Below are 23,201 nucleotides of genomic sequence, written 5' to 3' on the forward strand. Positions count from 1 at the left end.
CGGGGCAACATGGCGGCGCACGGGGGTCACGTGGTGGCGGGGCAACATGGCGGCGCCCGGGGGGGGGGGTCACATGATCGGCCGCAAAGATGGCGGTGTTGTCTGGGGTGGGGCTGGTGGTTATTGTGGACTGGGACCAGGTGGGGGTAGGGATTATAGGTCCCTATAGGGTATATAGTAAAAAGAATAAAAACTATATGTCTGGTGCAGCAGTAGAAACTTTCAGGCTCCCCGGGAGTAAAAGGGTGTTTCTTTTTTTTTTTAAATTTTTTTCTTTTATTCCCGGGGAGCCTGAAAGTTTCTACTGCTGCATTTGTATTCTAAAGCTAGAAAGGAAGACAAGTTATAGAAGAGGGGGAGAAAGAGAAGAGAGAAAAGAACAGAGAGAGAGAGAGAAGAGAGAAGAGAGAAAAGAACAGAGAGAGAGAGAGAGAGAGAGAGAGAAGAGAGAAAAGAACAGAGAGAGAGAGAGAAGAGAGAAAAGAACAGAGAGAGAGAGAGAGAGAAGAGAGAAAAGAACAGAGAGAGAGAGAGAGGAGAGAAGAGAGAAAAGAACAGAGAGAGCGGAGAGGAGAGAAAAGAACAGAGAGAGCGGAGAGGAGAGAGGGGAGAGGGAAAAGAACAGAGAGAGAGGAGACGGAAAAGAACAGAGAGAGAGAGAGGAGAAGAGAGAGAGGAGAGGGAAAGGAACAAAGAGAGAGAGAGGGAAAAGAACAGAGAGAGAGAGAGGAGAGAAGAGAATAGAGAGAAAGAGAGAAGAGAGAAAAGAACAGAGAGAGAGCGGAGAGGAGAGAGGGGAGAGGGGAGAGGGAAAAAAACAGAGAGAGAGGAGACGGAAAAGAACAGAGAGAGAGAGGAGAGGAGAGGAGAGGGAAAAGAACAAAGAGAGAGAGAGAGGGAAAAGAACAGAGAGAGAGAGGAGAGAAAAGAACACAAAGGGGGAGAAAAGAAAGGTAGAGAGGGAGGGAGGTAGAGAGAGAGAAAACAGGTAGAGAGAACAGAGAAAAAAAAAGCGTGAGTACAAGAGAGGGAGAGGGAAAAAGATTGAAGGAAGGGAGGAGAAGGAAAAGAAAGGGACAGGGAGAAACTGAGGAAGGGGTTTGGAGTTAGAATGAAAATAAAAAGGAAAGGGAGAGAGTGAAGGAGAAGAGGAATTAGAAGGGAAAGTGGTTAGGGTTAGAGTTGAAGTGAACACATGGGCTAGAGTGAAAAACAAAAAGAGTACGAGCGAAAAAGACAAACCGAGTAAAAAGAGAACGCGGAGCGGAAAAGAAGGGAGAAAAGTTAAGGTTTAGAGGGAAGAGAAATAAGGAGCAAATTATAAACAACAGACAGAAAAATGAATACAGTCAGAGACAAATAGGGAAATGGACAAACAAAAGAAAGGAAGCATATGGAAACAGAGTTACAGAGGCAGAGGCACAGAGCTAGAAAGGGTGAGAAACAGAAACAAAAGGTTAGACACAGATGGAAATGAAGTCAAGTCAGAAATAGAAAAGTGAAGGGAGGAGCAAAAGGGAGAACTACAGTGGAAAAGAAAAAGACAAAACCACACCGAAAGGAGGCAGGGGCCGGGGTGGGGATAGGGGTTGTCTTTATTAGGGGTGATTCAACTTTATTAAATGAATATTTTAATTTACACTTCAGCAAAATACATGGAAACGGTCTATACAAATGCAAGTACAGATACAATCTATAGACACACAGGTAAAAGTCTAATTTACATACAGAGCAATACGGGGAAATGCAGCAGCTGATGCCAATACAGAGCAATACGGGGAAATGCAGCAGCTGATGCCAATACAGAGCAATACGGGGAAATGCAGCAGCTGATGCCAATACAGAGCAATACGGGGAAATGCAGCAGCTGATGCCAATACAGAGCAATACGGGGAAATGCAGCAGCTGATGCCAATACAGAGCAATACGGGGAAATGCAGCAGCTGATGCCAATACAGAGCAATACGGGGAAATGCAGCAGCTGATGCCAATACAGAGCAATACGGGGAAATGCAGCAGCTGATGCCAATACAGAGCAATACGGGGAAATGCAGCAGCTGATGCCAATACAGAGCAATACAGAGCAATACAGAGCAATACAGAGCAATACAGAGCAATACAGAGCAATACAGAGCAATACAGAGCAATACAGAGCAATACAGAGCAATACAGAGCAATACAGAGCAATACAGAGCAATACAGAGCAATACAGAGCAATACAGAGCAATACAGAGCAATACAGAGCAATACAGAGCAATACAGAGCAATACAGAGCAATACACATTAACACACTGTGATAACCTTTTTCATATTTTCATTACAGGTTGATTTATTGTTACAGGAAACCCAAAACAACAAAAGCACATTGAAAACAACGCTCATCTACCATTAACACCCCCTTCCGACACAAAATCACCATCGCTCTGAGCACAACTGCTAAATTACACACTGGCAATCTTTGGTCCCCAGGAACACTGTTCCCGGGAGCCTCCGAAAAAATCCTCCTGCCTGACGAAAACCTCGGTCCCTGGACGGACCGCGCCCAAACTTTGGCGATGAACGTCGCCTCACAGACCGGCCGGGACCGAGGAAAAAAAAAACCCAGCCGGGGGGAAAAAAAAAAAACCCCCCGGCTGGGGATTTTTTATTCTAAATTTAAAAATGAGTTGAAAAACCTGAAAGGCAAAAGTCATACAAGGTGTTAGAAACCTTCAACACACACGCTTCCTTCAGCTTACACACAAAACCACCCTCGCTCACACCTCAACAGCTCTGCTAACCCCTGGCACTCATTCACAGCGCTCCTCGGGAACATGGTTCCCGGGAGCCTCCGAAAAAATCCTCCTGCCTGACGAAAACCCCGGTCCCTGGACGGTCCGCGCCCAAACTTTGGCGATGAACGTCGCCTCGCGCACCGGCCGGGACCGAGGAAAAAAAAACCCAGCCGGGGGGAAAAAAAAAAAACCCCCCCGGCTGGGGATTTTTTATTCTAAATTTAAATATGAGTTGAAAAACCTGAAAGGCAAAAGTCATACAAGGTGTTAGAAACATTCAACACACACACTTCCTTCAGCTTACGCACAAAACCACGCTCGCTCACGTGCAAATCCCTCTGCTAACCCCCGGCACTCATTCGTAGCGCTCTTCGGGAACGTGGTTCCCGGGAGCCTCCGAAAAACAATCCTCCTGCCTGACAAAAACCCCGGTCCCTGGACGGTCCGCGCCCAAACTTTGGCGATGAACGTCGCCTCGCGCACCGGCCGGGACCGAGGAAAAAAAAACCCAGCCGGGGGGAAAAAAAAAAAACCCCCCGGCTGGGGATTTTTTATTCTAAATTTAAAAATGAGTTGAAAAACCTGAAAGGCAAAAGTCATACAAGGTGTTAGAAACATTCAACACACATACACACAAACCCACGCTCACTCACACGTTAAATCCCTCTGCTAACCCCCGGCACTCATTCGTAGCGCTCTTCGGGAACGGGGTTCCCGGGAGCCTCCAAAAAACAATCCTCCTGCCTGACGAAAACCCCGGTCCCTGGACGGTCCGCGCCCAAACTTTGGCGATGAACGTCGCCTCGCGGACCGGCCGGGACCGAGGAAAAAAAAACCCAGCCGGGGGGAAAAAAAAAAAAACCCCCCGGCTGGGGATTTTTTATTCTGAATTTAAAAATGAGTTGAAAAACCTGAAAGGCAAAAGGTCATACGCACAAGGTTAGTTCCGGTCAGCGTGCACTCACACGTGCGGAGACGAGCGGACACGGACGGCCGCATGCTCTCGCACGCTTCCGACTCGGATGCTCGCTGCGGCCCTTACTTGAAACGCTGGAGAACGTGCTTCAACGCATCATCTGGCTGCTGCTCCTCGATGTCAAATGGTAGATTCCGGGGAGAAATCAGTAGCCTCGGGGACCTGCAAGACGAGAGAAAGTGGTCAACGAGGGGCTGACAGCTAGGACTTGTCCCCGCTCTGGACCGATAAAATTTCTACCCAAAATCCCGTAGAAGACAGATGAGCGGTAAAGTTTTCGTAACTGTTCTACCTAGCTGTGACTACGTGCCAGGGCAGGGCAGCTCCAATCGTAACAGGTACAAAATAAGTAAACACGATATAAGCCGACGCATACGGTGCAAGTGTACGTATGGTGTAATTACAGACAATACAAGTACATAAACTATAAGCCAACATAGGTACAGCCAACATAGGTACAGACACTATAAGTACAGACACTATAAGCCAACATAGGTACAGACACTATAAGTACAGACACTATAAGCCAACATAGGTACAGGCACTGTAAGTACAGACACTATAAGCCAACATAGGTACAGACACTGTAAGTACAGACACTATAAGCCAACATAGGTACAGACACTGTAAGTACAGACACTATAAGCCAACATAGGTACAGACACTATAAGCCAACATAGGTACAGACACTATAAGTACAGACACTATAAGCCAACATAGGTACAGACACTATAAGCCAACATAGGTACAGACACTATAAGCCAACATAGGTACAGACACTATAAGCCAACATAGGTACAGACACTATAAGCCAACATAGGTACAGCCAGCATAGGTACAGACACTATAAGCCAACATAGGTACAGCCAACATAGGTACAGACACTATAAGCCAGCATAGGTACAGACACTATAAGCCAACATAGGGACAGCCAACATAGGTACAGACACTATAAGCCAACATAGGTACAGACACTAAAGGTACAGACACTATAAGCCAACATAATTACAGACAATATAAGCCAACATAGGTACAGACAATATAAGTACATACACTATAAGCCAACATAGGTACAGACAATATAGAGTACATACAATATAAGCCAACGCAGGTAGATACAGTATAAGTACACAGAGTATAAGCCAACACAGGTAGATAAGGTATAAGCCAGGACTTGACATAACTCTCTGAAAGATTAATTCTTGAGCCCTATACCCTTTGAGAAGATGGAACCTAGAGAACTACTGCGGTCACGTGAGGAGGGTGTAAGACACTCCCTCTAAAAGTCCAAGAGAATGGCGTGGAGGAAAAGGCGCTACCAAAGCCGGTAGCGAGAAGGAAGATGGATGAGGACATCTTGTGTAATCTTTCCTGTCTCAAAGAGTAAAGATTTAAAGATGCCGGAATAAGTGAAGGAATGTGTGTAAAATACGGCCGATATGGCAAGAAATAGTGCCCGTAAAGAGCTGGGATGGAACGAAGGCCTACGACATGGAAGACGGTGGAGACAGACTACGTAACACGGACATGGATGACGTAACATAGACACGGATGATGTAACGGAGAGACGAGTGGAAACTGCCTGGCGCTTTCACCTTATGGACCCGAGATTGCTAGCGCAAGATGAGCCGGGGGCTGATGATGCAAAAGGAAAGAAAGCCGTATGACGATAGGATGTAATGATGAAATGTAACTCGTTAAAAGAAGTTAGCGCCGAAGCGGTTAAGAGGACGCTCGAGAGGCTCGGTGGGCCTAGAGAAGGAAGCGGAGACCGCCGGTTGACCGTGGCCGTAGCTCCGGACCTGAAGGCGAACTCCTCGGGCGAAAGATCCGTGACGATGTCGAGTTGAAGAAGGCTGACGACGCAAAGTTTACGACAATGTGGAGATGGGTCGGAACTGCCCTGCCCGGCAGAGGCTGTGGTGAGGCTGAGGAGAAACCCTCTCCCTTTGCTTCCAGAGAGCCCGTCCCGCTACAGACCTCTGCGCTAAACTGACATCAAATTGCCCCCTGTGATAGTAAAGGTTTTTCCCCTTCTCCCAACTACTGGCCGCGACACTTAGCTTTTGGAAGACGAGCGGACGAAATCCATCGTCGGTTGTACGTGGACGTCGGGACGTTCTCCGTGTTTGCTTCGGTGCTGCCGTTTCCAAACTTTGGCTGCAAACCTCCTCCGGGTACCTAAGACAATACAGAAAAGATGACTATTGCCCTCAAAAAGAGTAATCCCCGGGACTCCTCTGCACCGCTGCCCCAGCTCACCTCAAATCCTGATTCTACTCCAGAGGCTGCTCAAAGGATACCTGCAAAAAGAAAAGGTACAGGCTTAGCATGCTGCTGCATAAAACTCACCTATGAGTCACCCTGCCTAAACACAGACTCACCTGCTCTCCTCTGTTCTTTGGCATGCCTGGAGCGGTGACAGCACCTGGAAAAAAGCAAAGCAGAAAAGCATGATGAGATACTGAGAAAAGATAACCTCCCTAATCTGACAAGTATGCCATACTGATACCTTAAGCTTGTACCCACCTGACATCGGGCATGCTCGGCCAGGAGAGATGGCAAGTGGACCACCTAAAATAAAAAAATTAGGAGTAGATGTTTAGAGCTGCAGTGGAAACTGAGACCTCAGCAATACCTGCTTCTGGAAACTACTCAATGCTCACCTTGCCTACTTGGCCTTGACTGTGGCTCTCTGCCTTGACTTCCGAAAAAGACAAAGAACAGCGCTGTAACAGAGTCACCATTTACACTTCTGCTGCAGAGACAAACAGTGACGGACCTGCTCCGCGGGACTCCCAGACCCAGGATGGGGCCCTCGTGCACAGATATTATCCAGATGAATCTGAAAAACAAGTAAGAACAAACGTCAAAGGTCTCCAGGATAACTTCCCAGCTGCAAACACCTTGTGTCCATCTACAAATGCCATCTAGAGTCCAACCACACCCCACATTACCAACTACAAGGCCCCGGGACTTCCCCTATTGCACCAGGCTATGCGGCAGGGCAGAGCAGCTCCGGCACAAATGCAGACACCCGTGCAGACACCCGTGACGAACAAGGGGGACACAACACACACAGAAATCTCTTGGCAAGGAAAATGACTGCAAGGACTGAGAGAATGAAGAATGAGATGACCGAGGTGAGACCGATGGAGAGCTGATGAGGCTCAGAGAAGCCTGGAGGAAGAAGATGCTAACTGAATGATTTATCTCAAGAACTGCCAAGATGGATGCCTGGGAATCCTACGGTCAGAATCCTCTGCCTAAGCTCGCATTCTTACAAGTCCTAACCTGCCGTAATGGATCCCTTGCAGGGAGTGGCTTCCCGTACAGCTCGGGACAAGACCTGAGAAGACATCTGACTGGATGCTTCTAAAGAGACATGCGAGTCTGATGGCAGTCTGAGCTCCTAAGTCAAAAGTTCTATGGCATTGGTGCCAGAATAAAGAACGCGGATCACAGATGCCAAGAATGGTTTCTGATAGGCCCCTCAAAGGCCTGAGGTAATAGACATGACATATACAAACACACAGATTGCACGACAGACAAGTGACACGATACACACCGGACCTGCTCTGCCCTGTGCACCTTGGCACTCTGATCAAAAGTGACATTTTCCCTTTACAGGGCCTAAGGGGGCATTACTTGGACATCCCCATCTCCAAAGCCAAATCAAAATCCCCTCACCTTGAGTCGTGACCCAGACCCCCCTTTCATCCCCTCGCTGGGTCGTAGCCCTCTACTTATCTCTCGGACAGGTGGGCGTGCCGATCCGTGCGAAGGAAAGCGGACGCGCCGTCTGGGAAGTCCCTGCTGACACCGGGCTGTTGTCTCTTAGTCTGCCAGGAGAAAGGAAACCAAAGGTCAGTGCATAATCTCAGCAGCACGGCGGCCAAAATATGACAGCATTGCTACTCACCCCTCTCCTAAGAACGCCCAGGTCCTAGGGCCACACGCTTCAGGCTTGCTTGGAGACCATCGCCATTGTTGCAGGGTGCAGCTGGGTTAAAGTGGAGACAAGGTGATTTATCATTGCCGGGACCTGAGTGGAGCCTCCCTCCTCCTCCCCGCCTCCTCCACTCACCACAACTCCTCCGCCGTTCCTGAGGGCTGCCAGGATGGGACCATGAAATAGAAAAGTTGAAGGCTTCATCATCACAGACTCTTGTAATACTTCCACAGGACTTGCATTTGCAGGAAACCCGGTGCATCAGCCGGCAGGTGACGGGGGCTGGATGTACGCTGAGTCAATTGCCTAAAGTGCACAAACAGGAATGAATGCTTAGAGCTGCACCAGAACCTGAGACTTGAGCAATAACAACTGCTCCTGTACACTACTCAATACTCACCTTGACCACTTGGCCTTGACTGCGGCTCTCTGCTTTGACTGGCTAAAAAAACCACAAAAACCACAAAAACCACAAAAACCACAAAAACCACAAAAACCACAAAAACCACAAAAACCACAAAAACCACAAAAACCACAAAAACCACAAAAACCACAAAAACCACAAAAACCACAAAAACCACAAAAACCACAAAAACCACAAAAACCACAAAAACCACAAAAACCACAAAAACCACAAAAACCACAAAAACCACAAAAACCACAAAAACCACAAAAACCACAAAAACCACAAAAACCACAAAAACCACAAAAACCACAAAAACCACAAAAACCACAAAAACCACAAAAACCACAAAAACCACAAAAACCACAAAAACCACAAAAACCACAAAAACCACAAAAACCACAAAAACCACAAAAACCACAAAAACCACAAAAACCACAAAAACCACAAAAACCACAAAAACCACAAAAACCACAAAAACCACAAAAACCACAAAAACCACAAAAACCACAAAAACCACAAAAACACAAACAAAAAACAGTGCTGTAACAGAGTCACCATTTAAACTTCTGCTGCAGACACAAAGAGTAACTGACCTGCTCAGGGGAACTCCCTCACCTGGGATGGGGCCGTCTGGCACAGATTTAATCCATCTGAAGCTGAAACAAAAGGTAGGACAATAGTCAGTGTTGCAGGATCACTTAACTTGCAGAGCTCCAGACATCTTGTGTCCATCTACAAATGCCATCTAGAGTCCAACCACACCCCACATTACAAACTACAAGGACCCGGAACTTCTCCTATTGCACCAGGCTATGCGGCAGGGCAGAGCGGCTCCGACACAAATGTGTGCAGACACCCGTGACACAGGACGGGACGTGACAAACAAGGGGGACACAACACACACAGAAATCTCTTGGCAAGGAAAATGACTGCAAGGACTGAGAGAATGAAGAATGAGATGACCGAGGTGAGACCGATGGAGAGCTGATGAGGCTCAGAGAAGCCTGGAGGAAGAAGATGCTAACTGAATGATTTATCTCAAGAACTGCCAAGATGGATGCCTGGGAATCCTACGGTCAGAATCCTCTGCCTAGAGCTCTCATTCTGACAAGTCCTAACCTGCCATAATGGATCCCTTGCAGGGAGCGGCTTCCCGTACAGCTCGGGACAAGACCTGAGAAGACATCTGACTGGATGCTTCTAAAGAAGACATGCGAGTCTGATGGCAGTCTGAGCTCCTAAATCAAAAGTTCTATGGCATTGGTGCCAGAATAAAGAACACAGATCACAGATGCCAAGAATGGTTTCTGATAGGCCCCTCAAAGGCCTGAGGTAATAGACATGACATATCCAAACACAGAGAATGCACAATAGACAAGTGACACGATACACACCGGACCTGCTCTGCCCTGTGCACCTTGGCACTCTGATCAAAAGTGACATTTTCCCTTTACAGGGCCTAAGGGGCCACTGCTTGGAAATCCCCATCACCAAAGCTGAATTAAAATCCCATCAAAGTGAATTGTGACCCAGACCCCCCTTTCATCCCCTCTCTGGGTCATAGCCCTCTACTTATCTCTCGGACAGGTGGGCGTGCCAATCTGAGCGAGGGGGGAAGGAAAGCGGACGCGCCGTCTGGGAAGTCCCTGCTGACACCGGGCTGTTGTCTCTTAGTCTGCCAGGAGAAAGGAAACCAAAGGTCAGTGCATAATCTCAGCAGCACGGCGGCCAAAATATGACAGCATTGCTACTCACCCCTCTCCTAAGAACGCCCAGGTCCTCGGGCCACACGCTTCAGGCTTGCTTGGAGGCCATCGCCATTGTTGCAGGGTGCAGCTGGGTTAAAGTGGAGACAAGGTGATTTATCATTGCCGGGACCTGAGTGGAGCCTCCCTCCTCCTCCCCGCCTCCTCCACTCACCACAACTCCTCCGCCGTTCCTGAGGGCTGCCAGGATGGGACCATGAAATAGAAAAGTTGAAGGCTTCATCATCACAGACTCTTGTAATACTTCCACAGGACTTGCATTTGCAGGAAACCCGGTGCATCGGCCGGCAGGTGACGGGGGCTGGATGTACGCTGAGTCAATTGCCTAAAGTGCACAAACAGGAATGAATGCTTAGAGCTGCACCAGAACCTGAGACTTGAGCAATAACAACTGCTCCTGTACACTACTCAATACTCACCTTGACCACTTGGCCTTGACTGCGGCTCTCTGCCTTGACTTCCTAAAAAGAATGACAAAGAACAGTGCTGTAACAGAGTCAACATTTACACTTCTGCTGCAGAGACAAACAGCGAGTGACTGACCTGCTCAGGAGGATGCCTGCACCCAGGATAGGGCCCTCTGGGACAGATTTGATCCATATGAATCTGAAAGGAAAGTTAGGACAATAGTCAAACTGTTGAAAGATAACTTTACCTGCAGAGCTCCAGACATCGTGTGCCCATCTAGAGTCCAACCACACCCCACATTACCAACTACAAGGCCCCGGGACTTCCCCTATTGCACCAGGCTATGCGACAGAGCAGAGCAGCTCCGGCACAAATGCGTGCAGACACCCGTGACGAACAAGGGGGACACAACACACACAGAAATCTCTTGGCAATGGAAATGACTGCAAGGACTGAGAGAATGCAGATTGAGATGACCGAGGTGAGACCGATGGAGAGCTGATGAGGCCCAGAGAACCCTGGAGGAAGAAGATGCTAACTGAATGATTTATCTCAAGAACTGCCAAGATGGATGCCTGGGAATCCTACGGTCAGAATCCTCTGCCTAGAGATCTCATTCTGACAAGTCCTAACCTGCCGTAATGGATCCCTTGCAGGGAGCGGCTTCCCGTACAGCTCGGGACAAGACCTGAGAAGACATCTGACTGGATGCTTCTAAAGAGACATGCGAGTCTGATGGCAGTCTGAGCTCCTAAGTCAAAAGTTCTATGGCATTGGCGCCAGAATAAAGAACACAGATCACAGATGCCAAGAATGGTTTCTGATAGGCCCCTCAAAGGCCTGAGGTAATAGACATGACATATACAAACACACAGATTGCACGACAGACAAGTGACACGATACACACCGGACCTGCTCTGCCCTGTGCACCTTGGCACTCTGATCAAAAGTGACATTTTCCCTTTACAGGGCCTAAGGGGGCATTACTTGGACATCCCCATCTCCAAAGCCAAATCAAAATCCCCTCACCTTGAGTCGTGACCCAGACCCCCCTTTCATCCCCTCTCTGGGTCGTAGCCCTCTACTTATCTCTCGGACAGGTGGGCGTGCCGATCCGTGCGAAGGAAAGCGGACGCGCCGTCTGGGAAGTCCCTGCTGACACCGGGCTGTTGTCTCTTAGTCTGCCAGGAGAAAGGAAACCAAAGGTCAGTGCATAATCTCAGCAGCACGGCGGCCAAAATATGACAGCATTGCTACTCACCCCTCTCCTAAGAACGCCCAGGTCCTAGGGCCACACGCTTCAGGCTTGCTTGGAGACCATCGCCATTGTTGCAGGGTGCAGCTGGGTTAAAGTGGAGACAAGGTGATTTATCATTGCCGGGACCTGAGTGGAGCCTCCCTCCTCCTCCCCGCCTCCTCCACTCACCACAACTCCTCCGCCGTTCCTGAGGGCTGCCAGGATGGGACCATGAAATAGAAAAGTTGAAGGCTTCATCATCACAGACTCTTGTAATACTTCCACAGGACTTGCATTTGCAGGAAACCCGGTGCATCAGCCGGCAGGTGACGGGGGCTGGATGTACGCTGAGTCAATTGCCTAAAGTGCACAAACAGGAATGAATGCTTAGAGCTGCACCAGAACCTGAGACTTGAGCAATAACAACTGCTCCTGTACACTACTCAATACTCACCTTGACCACTTGGCCTTGACTGCGGCTCTCTGCCTTGACTGGCAAAAACCACAAAAACCACAAAAACCACAAAAACCACAAAAACCACAAAAACCACAAAAACCACAAAAACCACAAAAACCACAAAAACCACAAAAACCACAAAAACCACAAAAACCACAAAAACCACAAAAACCACAAAAACCACAAAAACCACAAAAACCACAAAAACCACAAAAACCACAAAAACCACAAAAACCACAAAAACCACAAAAACCACAAAAACCACAAAAACCACAAAAACCACAAAAACCACAAAAACCACAAAAACCACAAAAACCACAAAAACCACAAAAACCACAAAAACCACAAAAACCACAAAAACCACAAAAACCACAAACAAAAAAAAACAAAAAACAAAAAAAAAAACAAAAAACAAACAAAAAAAAAAAACCAAAAAACAGTGCTGTAACAGAGTCACCATTTAAACTTCTGCTGCAGACACAAAGAGTAACTGACCTGCTCAGGGGAACTCCCTCACCTGGGATGGGGCCGTCTGGCACAGATTTAATCCATCTGAAGCTGAAACAAAAGGTAGGACAATAGTCAGTGTTGCAGGATCACTTAACTTGCAGAGCTCCAGACATCTTGTGTCCATCTACAAATGCCATCTAGAGTCCAACCACACCCCACATTACCAACTACAAGGCCCCGGGACTTCTCCTACTGCACCAGGCTATGCGGCAGAGCAGAGCAGCTCCGACACAAATGCGTGCAGGCACCCGTGACACAGGACGGGACGTGACAAACAAGGGGGACACAACACACAGGCAGAAATCTCTCGGCAAGAGGAATGACTGCAAGGACGGAGAGAATGCAGATTGAGATGACCGAGGTGAGACTGATGGAGAGCTGATGAGGCTCAGAGAACCCTGGAGGAAGAAGATGCTAACTGAATGATTTAGTCCAAGAACTGCCAAGATAGATGCCTGGGAATCCTACGGTCAGAATCCCATACCTAAGCTCTCATTCTGACAAGTCCTAACCTGCCGTAATGGATCCCTTGCAGGGAGCGGCTTCCCGTACAGCTCGGGACAAGACCTGAAAAGACATCTGACTGGATGCTTCTAAAGTAGAGATGCGAGTCTGAGCTCCTAAGCCAAAAGTTCTATGGCATTGGTGCCAGAATAAAGAACGCAGATCACAGATGCCAAGAATGGTTTCTGGTAGGTCCCTCAAAGGCCTAAGGTGAAAGACATGTGACAGAGGATACCCAAACGACGCATAAGACACGATAGACAAGTGGCACAATACACACCGGGACTGCTCTGCCCTGTGCACCTCGGCACTCTGATCAAAAATGACACTTTGCTTTTATGTAACCTAAGAGGACACTTCACGTACACCTCCGTCTCCAAAGCGGACTCAAAAACTCCTCCTGGTGGGTCCCTGCCCAGCACCCCACTTTGGTCCCCTCTGTGGGTCATAGCTCTCGACTTATCTCTCAGACATCTGGGGATTCCGGTCCGTGTCAGGTGCACAAGAAGGCGGCCTCGACATCTGGGAAGTTCCGCTGGCACTGTTGTTCAACAACTTCCTGTTGCTACTTAGTCGGCTGCATTAAAGGAAACCAAACATCAATGCGTGATCTCGGCAGCACAGCGGCCAAAATCCAATAATTCTTCTACTCACCGTTCTCCTAAGAATGCCCGGCTCCTCGGGCCGCACGCTTCGGCCGCGCTCGGAGGCTTACGCCGTCCTCGCGGGGTACGCCTGGATTAAGAGGAGACGAGGTGATGTGGCGTTGCTGAAACCTGAGTGGAGCCTCACTCCTCCTCCCTACTTCCCCGACTCACCGCTACTCCTCGGCCATTGCCAAAGACTACCCGGGTGACACCTTTAAATAGAAAAGGCAGAGGCTTCGTCCCCGAGTCCCGTAATACTTCCAGAGGGCTCACGGGTGCACCAAACCCAGCGCGTCGGCCGGTCGGTGACGGGGCCCGGACGTACTCCGAGCGGATCGCCTAAAGCGCGCGAACGAGAACGGATGCTTAGAGTTGCACCAGAAAGTGAGACTTGAGCAATAACAACTGCTCCTGTACACCGCTCAATGCTCACCTTGCCCGCCTCACCTTGACTGCTGATATCCGGCTTTACTTCCTAAAAATAAAAAGAACGGTGCTGTAACAGACTCACGCTTCACACTCCCCCGGCAGAGACAAACGGTGACTGACTGACCTGCTCGGCAGAACCTCCTCACCCAGGATGGGTGGATGGATTTTTCCCTGGATTTCATCCTTCTGCATCTGAAAGAAAGTGAGGACTAAAGTCAAAGGGCTGCAGGCCAACTTCACAGCTCCAAACATCTTGTGTCAATCTAGGAATATCATCTAGACTCCAGCAATACCTCACAAACTGCAAGTCCCCGGGACTCGTCCTATTGCACCGGGCTATGCGGCAGGGCAGAGCGGCTCCGGCACAAATACGTGCGGACACCCGTGACACGGAACGTGACGAACAAGAGGACGTTAAACACGACACACTATGCTAGAAACGGTGTGACGCAAGGATGAGAGAAGAGTTCCTGGCAAGATTAATAATGGCAAGGACCAAGAGGATGCCAAAAGAGATGACTGATGCTAAGGTGATGGTAGATGGAGGAGGCTCGTCTAAGGAGCAGAAGAAAAGACTGGAACAGAGTGGCCTGTTAGAAGAACTGTCGGTCACGATGATCGAGGTGGCTCTGAGACGATGCTACGTTTGGAATGCTCTCCGTAGCATACAATGTTATAAGGCCCCGAGTGTTATGACTCGGGCTGGAAAGGATGGATGGTGATACGCCGCAAAACAGAGCCTCAAAAAACATCTGACTCGATGCATCTGAGATGTGACTAGGACAGGGCCGAGCCTGCCGGTGAAGAAACAAATGATATCGGCATTGTGCCGAGAAGTATGAGCGTTTGAAAACCTAGAGATGATAGCTGATGCTTGTAGTAAGAGCCTCGAGAGGAAAAGCAGAGCTATCTGATCAAAGGACCCCAAAGACACGCTAGGTAACATGGTACACCAGACAACACGACACAGACCGGAACTGTTCTGCGCTGCGCACCCGACAGCTGCTATCAAAAGTAGAGCCTCTCTCTTTAGCTGTTCTAAGAGGCCTCTTAGAGGACATCCTTTTACCCTCTACTAATTTTTACATCCGTTCCAGGAATTTCCAACCCCGTACTCGCCTATCCTCCCATCTACCGGCTGTGGCTCCTGACTTATCTTTTGGATGATCGGTGATGTGAATCCACATTGGACCTGAAACGAGTCTGCCTCTGAGGGCCCCGTGATCGCCTCTTAGCCTCTCGGTCAGCTACAATAAAGAAAACCAAAACCAATGTATGAGTTCGGTGTTATGTGGGCCGCATCCCAGCAAGTCAGCTACCTGCCCTCTCCTGAGTGTGCCTGGGTCCTTGATTCTCCAGGTTCATCCCGATTCCAAGGCTGCAGCCGTTATTATGAGTAGCGCCTGCGTTAGAGAAAAGCAAGGTTAAATGGCATTCCTAAGATTGCAATGAGTGACCTTGTGGGCTGTAAGGCATGTGAATGCCTCTGCTATGCTTCTGAAAAGCCTTGGGGGGGAGGTTAGGGGTGACCCTGAAATAGACACCGTTTCTCCCGCTGCTGCCTTAACCCTCAACCCCAATAACCCCTAACCTGATACCTGCTCACCCTCCCGCTCCTAGGCACAATCCTCAACTCATCTGAAGCCTCATCTTCAAACATCATCTTGTACACTGGGCAGATGCCTCTTGTGATAGGATGGATCTGCCGAAAGAAATGTTGTATTTAAAACAACCTGGAATTTCTGCAAGCTGCACTCTTCCTAGAAAAAAAAAAAAAAAACCAAACAAGAACAAAACCATAATTAAAAATACGCTTTACTGCCCCTAAACACAAAACCCAAAAATGTAAACTTAAATACTCCCTGTAATCAATGCTGTTTTCCTCACAGTATCTTCAAAGCTGCTGCTGCTGCTGCTGCTTTAGATACCCAGAAGCACCTGCTGAAAACAAGCTGAGATAGGCTGACAGAGTCTCTTCCCTGCAGTGAGAGGAGACCTCTTACCCTAGCACACCCCAGAGAGGGAATGAAGCCCCTTAGCAAAGGCTGGGGTTAATATACCCCTGATTGTGCCCGCCTCTCTTTCCCATGATGCCCGGGAAAAGGGAGGGGGCAAATCCCACCGGCTATAAAAGCCCTCAGAGCTGCTGCAGCTGTTTGGCTCCTCTGACTTGAATTTGAGGGGAGTAAAGGGCTTGTTATAGAAGAAAACTCTTCAGAGAAATTAACAGCGCTTTCTTTTTTGCTACGACTACTTGGAGCAGAAGAACAGAAAACTGGTAAGAAGTAAAACTTTGTGTTTAGGTAGTATAGCTAGATAAATTGGGTAATTTGCTGTTAACTTACATAATTAGTCCTTGGTGATTACTAAGTAGTACCTCACGTGTGACTAAGCCGAGTGGAGAAAATGACTAATGACATGAATAGTCAAAGTCTCCTTGGGACCTCTAATTAGAGCTATCTACATTGTAAACAAAAATAAGAGAAAAACTCTCCTGGGCAGCGTAAGGATTAAGTACGTACCAGGCTGACCCTTCTCTGAGATATCTAGTCCAAAGGCACAGAAAGAAGTGCCCAGAAATGAATATATAAATCCTTAAAATGCTGAAAAAGACAGAGCTTCCTTCAAGTGAACCCCTAAAAATGAAAAAAACAGGGCAGTTATCTCCACTGAAACTGATAAAATGGGCCAAAAAACTGCTTCTGCCCTTTAATTTATTCTCCAAAAATATTGTGAAAAGAAGGGTTCTCCTCAACTTAAATCTCTCCAGCAATGAAAAAAGAGAAATTTTTCCCTCAATCAAAACCCTAAACAAGGAGGGACAGCTGGAGAAGACTTGCAGGAGGCACTTGGGACCCACAAAGCAGCCCAACTTTGTGGTGGTGGCCGCTGGGGTCTGGGAGGCGTCCCGTGCAACGCGGAATTTTCAGCGTGCGGCCGGCCTCTCTGGGCACCGGGCCCCTGAACGACGGTGCCGGCCCTTTTTCCGAGTAAGCGAAACTGACTGTTCCGGGTTCCCGATGGCAGTTTGCAGGAGGCGCTTGGCATTATCAAAGCACCTTGAGTTGGCACCGGTGCTGACTTGGGTCTGGGAGACATATTTCACAATGTGGAATTTCAGCAGGGAGCCGGCCACTCTGGGCTACAGGCCCCCGAACACCAACGTCAGCCCTTATCCCTGGCAAACAAAACTCACCGGCTGAGGTTCCTGATGTCAGTTTGCAGGAGGCACTTGACACTGTCAGTGCAGCCCAAGATGGCGCAGGTGCCAGTTTGGGTCTGGGAGGCATCCTGTGCGATGCGGAATTTCAGCAGACGGCCGGCTACTCTGGGCCGCGGGCCCCTGACCGTCCGTGCTGGCCCTTTTCCCTCGAAATCAAAACTCACTAGCCCAGGTTCCTGATGGCAGATTGCAGGAGGTGCTTGAGGCTGTCGAAGCAGCACGAGTTCCCAGTGATTACTGTGTGAATGCATTATACCAAAAGGTTTTGGGAAAGCTGCAAAAGGCAGTTCTCGGAGACAGCGGAACTGTGATTAAAAATAAGCAGTACCCTTGAGGTAGGTCAGCAGAGAAATTATTTAAAAATAGAAAAGTATGGACAAATAGAACAATGGTCTGTGTATTAATGCTTGTCTAGCATAACTCCCTAAGCTGCAGAGAAGCATTTCTAGGAAGATATTAGGAAGTTCTAAGCTTAATAATGGAGCTCTGTGCATTGTGTTTTAAGGCTTACAAGCAGGTATTGTATTTAAAATAAGCAAGCAATGTTTTAACCAAAGGTACCTGTGCTTATAGTGGCTCAATAGAACTACTGTCAATATGCTTTTGCTTTGTGTGTCTGGTCAAAAAACTGTTAAAGTAAGTTGTAACAATAAGTTCTTGGTCTACTGCCTGGGATGTGAGCTGCTGGCATCTTCCCATTGTCATAACCATGTAATGAGACTGATGCTGAAAAATAAAACAGCTCAAGGCACATTCCTAGCAGTCTCATCCTGTTTTTGATTTGTACATAGCTCCCAGCCGGTGATAGTGGCAGCTTGGGTCTGAGAGGAATTCTGAGCCGTGTGGAATTTCTGGAGGCGGCCACCCGCTCTGAGGCACGGACCCCTGAACACCAACTCTGGTCATTTTTCCTGGGAAACGAAACTCACCGGCCCAGGCTCCTGCTGGCAGTTTGCGGGAGGCGAGGCACTAGGGACTGTCAAAGCAGCGTGAGTTCCCGGAGCTGGCAGGTTGGGTCTCGGAGGCATCCCACACCGTGTGGAATTTCGGTATGGGGCCACCCGCTCGGGACCACAGGCCCCTGAACTGAAAGGTGGGTCCTTTTCCCTGGGAAATGAAACTCACGAACCTAGGTACCTGAACTCAGTTTGCAGGAAGTGCTTAGGACTGTCAAAGCAGCCCAAGTTCCCGGTGGTGACAAGTTGGATCTGGGAGGCATCCTGTGGCATGTGAAATTTCAAGAGGTGGCCGCCCACTCAGGCTCACAGGCCCCTGAACACCAAGGCAGGACCTTTTCTCAGGGAAGAAGAAACTCAGCAGCCCAGGTTCCTTGACGTCAGTTTGCAGAAGGTGCTTGGGACTGTCACAGCAGCAGAAATTCCCAGTGGTGGCAGGCTCGGTCTAGGAGGAATTCTGAGCAGTGTGGAATTTCAGGAGGTGGGTGCCCGCTCAGGGCCACAGGCCCCTGAACTGAAAGGTGGGCCCTTTTCCCTGGGAAACCAAACTCACCATCCCAGGCTCCTGATGTCATTTTGCAGGAGGCAATTGGGACTGTCAAAGCACTGTAAGTTCTAGGTGGAGGGGGGTTGGGTCTGGGAGGCATCCTGTGCCATGCAGACTTTCTGGAGGTGGCCGCCCACTCAGGGCCACAGGCCCCTGAACACCAAGGCGGGTCCATTACCCTGGTAAACAAAACTCACTAACCCGGGTTCCTGATGGCAGTTTGCAGGAAGCACTTGGCACTGTCAAAGCAGCCCGAGCTAGTACTGGAGGCAGATTTTATCTAGGAGGCATCATACACCACATGAAATTACAGGAGGTGGCTGCAGACTCAAGACGAATGCTGCCTCACCTGCCCGGGGATCCGCTCACCCGGCACGCTGCTCTCTGCCGTGCATTTTGTCTGGCGGCACCTGAAAGAATGGGAGGACAAAAGTCAGAGCGCTGCAGAATAACTTAAGAGTTCCAGACACCTTGTGTCAAGCTACAGATCCCATCTAGAGTCCAGCTACACCCTGCATTAACAATCCCCATGGCCCCGGACTTGTCCTATTACACCTACACCAGGCTGTGCAGCAGGGCAGAGCAGCTTCAGGCCAAATACCCAGACACCCGTGACAGAGAACAAGACAAACGAGAGGACACAACGGGGAGAGAAAGCTCTCGGCGAGAAGAATGCCAGCAATGACCGGGAGAAGGTGGGACGAGATGACCTGGGTGAGAGTGATGGCGAGCCCGTGAGGCTCAGAGAACCCTGGAGGAAGAAGATGCTGACCAAAGAACTTATCACAAGCGGTGCAAAGATGGGCGCCCGAGAATCCTACCGTCACAATCCTCTACCTATCTTGCCATTTTTACAAGTCCTAATCAGCTAGAATGGATGGTTGCCATGCGCAGCTGTCGAGAATGGCTCAGAACAAGACCGTACAAGTAATCTGACTGGATGATTCTAAAGAGAGATGCTATGCCCATGCCTGGCCAGCCTCCTGAGTCAAGGCTTTGAAGGAATTGGCACTGGGCCAAGGAACACAGATCTGAGTTACAAAAATGGACACCTGCGTTTCAGATAAGCCCCTCAAAGGACTAAGGCAAAGGACGTGAGACACACAAAAGACACGCAAGGCACGATAGACAAGTGACACAAGGGACACGCACCGGGACTGCTCTGCCCTGAGCACCTCAGCACCGGGTGACTCTTCCTTTACGTGGCCTAAGGGGCCGCCTCCTGCACAACCCCGCCTCCAAAGCTGCCACTCCAAAGGCCCTCCCAGCACCTCGCTTTCGTCCCCCTCTCAGGGGGCTCGTAACCCTCCACTTATCTCTTGGACGTCCGGGGATGACAATCCGCCTCCGCTGCCAAGGAAGGCCGCCTCACCCGCTGGGAATTTTCCGCAGTCATCGGGCTCTGGTCTCTTGGTCAGCTACAATCAGCAACACCAAATATCACTGCACCCTCTTAGCTGCACAGCGGCCAAAGCCCACCGAGCCTGCTACTCACCCTTCTGCTAAGAACGCCCGGCTCCTCGGGCCGCACGCTACGGCCACGCTCGGAGGCTGCCTCCGTCATCGCGGGCTCTGCCTGGCTCGAGAGGAGACGAGGTGATTCGGCATTGCTGACACTTGAGGGGACCCTGGCTCCCCCTCATTACTTGCCCAACTTAGAGCAACTCCTCAGCCGTTCCTGAAGGCTCTCCAGGCTACACCCTGAAATGGAAAAGGTCAAGGCTCCGTCACAGAGCCCTGTGCTACTTCCAGAGTTCCCACCAGAGTGACGAACCGGGTCTGTTGGCCTGTTTTTTAGTTTCAGCATAACATGCATGGACCATCTAAAACACACAAACAAAAATGGGTACTTAGAGTTGCAACAGAAACACCACTACCCCAAGCAGATAAATACATACATTTTTCAAAAACAAAACTAAAAAAAACACCAAAAAAACCCACCTCCCTTACCGACTTCCCCACTACCTAATGTAATAACAAAGACCCCATATCTAATCACCTTAATAAAACCTGTAAAATCTATGCCAAAAAAACCCTAAAACTAAAAAACCTTGCCTCTGACCAAATAAGAGGCAAAAAACCATGTCTTCTTAACTATACAATACCATTAACCTAACACATAAACCCCACAAAATTATAAAACCTTTCTGAACATCGTTACATGCTAATGTCATCACAACATATGAAAATCCACCTATTTCTAACATAAAACATCACAAAATTTTACTGCAGTGGTATCTTAAAACCTCACTAAAAATAAAATTTAAAAATTCCATTACAACCTGAAAACTCATACATTCTAAACATGAACTTCCTCCAAAAGAAATATTTCTAAAACCCAGAAATCTTAAATCAATATTTAAAATAACTTAGAGGGAGTGTTGTAGTGTCATAAAACCTCCCAGTGTGACCACGCTCCCTCCGTGATGCCCGCCCTGGTTACGTTGACAATCCGTGGAAGTTGTAGCGAGTGTTCGGTGTTCCAAGCTGGGAGAACGGCCCAGCAACTGTAGAAGGCCTTTGCTCTGAGGAAATACATAGTAAATATACTACCCACTAACTTTCTTTCTTTCTTTCTCTTTCTTTCTTTCTTTCCTCCTCCCTTCCTCCTTCCCTCCTTTCTTTCTTCAATTCTTCCTTTCCTTCTTTCCTTTCCTCCTTCCTTTCTTTCTTCCTTTCTTTCTTTCCTTCCTTTCTTTCTTTCCTTCTTTTCATTCTTCCTTTCTTTCTTTCCCTGTAGTTCTAACTTTATTTTTCTTTTTAGCTTTAGAATAAAAAAAGCAGCAGTAGAAACTTTCAGGATACCTGGAAGTAAAAAAAACCCCAAACTATAATGATTTAAAGAATACAATTTACTGCCTGGGAGCCTGAAATTTTCTACTGCTGCACCAGACATGTAACATTTATTCCTTTTAATATATACTTTATAAGGCCCCAATTACTGCTCCAGCTGTCAGTAACGAATAGCAATATCCATTAACCACAGCACCAGTACTCCCATCTACATTACCAGTCAAATAATGACACAACTAAGAGGTAACTGCGTCATGATTATGTAATTGCATAAACCGGCAATCCATCATCACAGCTATCAGTCACCATCAAGCCCACCCCTCACAAAAACCTCGCCGCCGCAACTGCGTCCCGCCCCGGACCCATCTCCGGCGAGCCAGCACAGCGCTGCCTGCCGTCTGCCCCGGCACGCTGCTGGAAAAGCACCGCCCAATGACGTCACCGCGTCGACACGGCGCACCGCCCCGGCCGCGCCCCCAGCGCCTTAGGAAGGACACCGAAGCGTAGCCGAACTCCCAGCTGCCTGATCAAAATGCCCGCACCGACACCGCAGCCTAGAAACAATTTCCCGCCACGCTGCCCTCTGCAGACGAACCGGAATGCCACCACCGCCACCGGGGACCCGCGGAAGGCACGGAAAAAGCGCCACAAACCGAAAAAAACCCCGGCGCCTAAAGCCGCCATCTTCGTCGGGCATCACGTGACGCGGGCAGCCGTCGCCATCTTGTACGGCACCCCTTAACGGGCAAGGCGCCGCCATATTGTACGGACGCCGTGAATATAGCGCCGCCATCTTGTACGGAACCACGGAACGTGGGCGGCGGCCGCCATCTTGTACGGCACGCCGTGGCGGCCAAAGCGCCGCCGACTTGCGTGAAACCACGTGACGTCCAGGGCGCCGCTGTCATGTACGGCGCCAGGCGACGGCTAGGGCGCCGCCATCTTGTACGGTCGTAATGTTCGGCTGAGCTCGTTCGATTCGACCGAAGGGGGCGTCGTTCGGTTCTGTTCAATTAAACTCAGCTAAATTCGGCTTGGTTCGGCTCTTCATCTAAACTCGGCACGCTTCGGCTAAACTCGGTCATATTCGACTCTTCGTCTAAACGCGGCTAGTGTCGGATACACTCGGCTCTCATCGGCTACACTCGGCTACCATCGGCTCTTCGGCTAAGCTCGGCTATTTTCGCCTTGTTTCGGCTCCTCGGCTAAACTCGGCTACTTTCGTACACACTCGGCTAATTTCGGCTACTCGGCTAAACTCGGCTACTTTCGGCTACACTCGGCTATCATCGGCTTTTCTCCTAAACTCGGCTATTTTCGGCTATTCCCGGCAATCATCGGCTTTTTGCCTAAACTCGGCAATTTCCGGCTAACCTCGGCTATTTTCGGCTCATCGGCTAAACCCGGCTCTTTTCGGCTACAGTCGTCTAGATTCGGCACTTCGGAAGAATTCGCTGCGGCTCGGCTCCCCGAGGGCGGGAAAGCGAGCGAGAGGACACCGGCTGGGAGAGGCGTTTACACAGATGCCCGTTAGAAACCCGCCGAAATACGCCCGCCCGCGGCGCCGATGAGCCCACAGACCGTGTCCGCGGCACTCGAAATGCCACAGAAAACCT

General features: G+C 49.2%; 1 long non-coding RNA gene across 1 annotated transcript; it reads right to left on the bottom strand.

The window, feature by feature from the left end:
* Nucleotides 1-4,435: 4,435 nt before the first annotated feature.
* Nucleotides 4,436-6,637, bottom strand: LOC132328198 (uncharacterized). Its single transcript, XR_009486709.1, has 5 exons — nt 6,417-6,637; nt 6,280-6,324; nt 6,135-6,178; nt 6,013-6,053; nt 4,436-5,931 (listed from the first exon to the last, which is right to left on the bottom strand). It is a non-coding gene; the product is annotated as an uncharacterized LOC132328198 (long non-coding RNA).
* Nucleotides 6,638-23,201: the final 16,564 nt, after the last annotated feature.

Source organism: Haemorhous mexicanus, chromosome 5, assembly GCF_027477595.1.
Source record: "Haemorhous mexicanus isolate bHaeMex1 chromosome 5, bHaeMex1.pri, whole genome shotgun sequence".
NCBI lineage: Eukaryota > Metazoa > Chordata > Aves > Passeriformes > Fringillidae > Haemorhous > Haemorhous mexicanus.